Here is a 263-nt window from a genome sequence, read left to right as displayed (position 1 = left end):
CCCACCCCCCCGCAGTCGCTCATCGCTCGCTCGGCGTTTCCTCCCCAGTGCTGTCATCTGCTCCCGGCCCCGCTCCTGTCCCTGCCCGCCCTCCCACTGTCCCCATGGTCCTCGCAGTCCCCGCGTCTGCTCGCACCCGCCTGGCTGCTCAGGGGCCACCTCTGGGGCCCTGGGTTGGGGATGCCCGGCAGATGTAGACGCCCAAAAAACCCTGGGTGCCAGCCCTACGGAGGAGGGTGCCAGCCCTACGGAGGCAGGTGCCA

Source organism: Aptenodytes forsteri, unplaced genomic scaffold (assembly GCF_000699145.1).
Source record: "Aptenodytes forsteri isolate BGI_AS27 unplaced genomic scaffold, ASM69914v1 Scaffold136, whole genome shotgun sequence".
Lineage (NCBI taxonomy): Eukaryota > Metazoa > Chordata > Aves > Sphenisciformes > Spheniscidae > Aptenodytes > Aptenodytes forsteri.
This window is presented reverse-complemented; position numbering follows the sequence as displayed.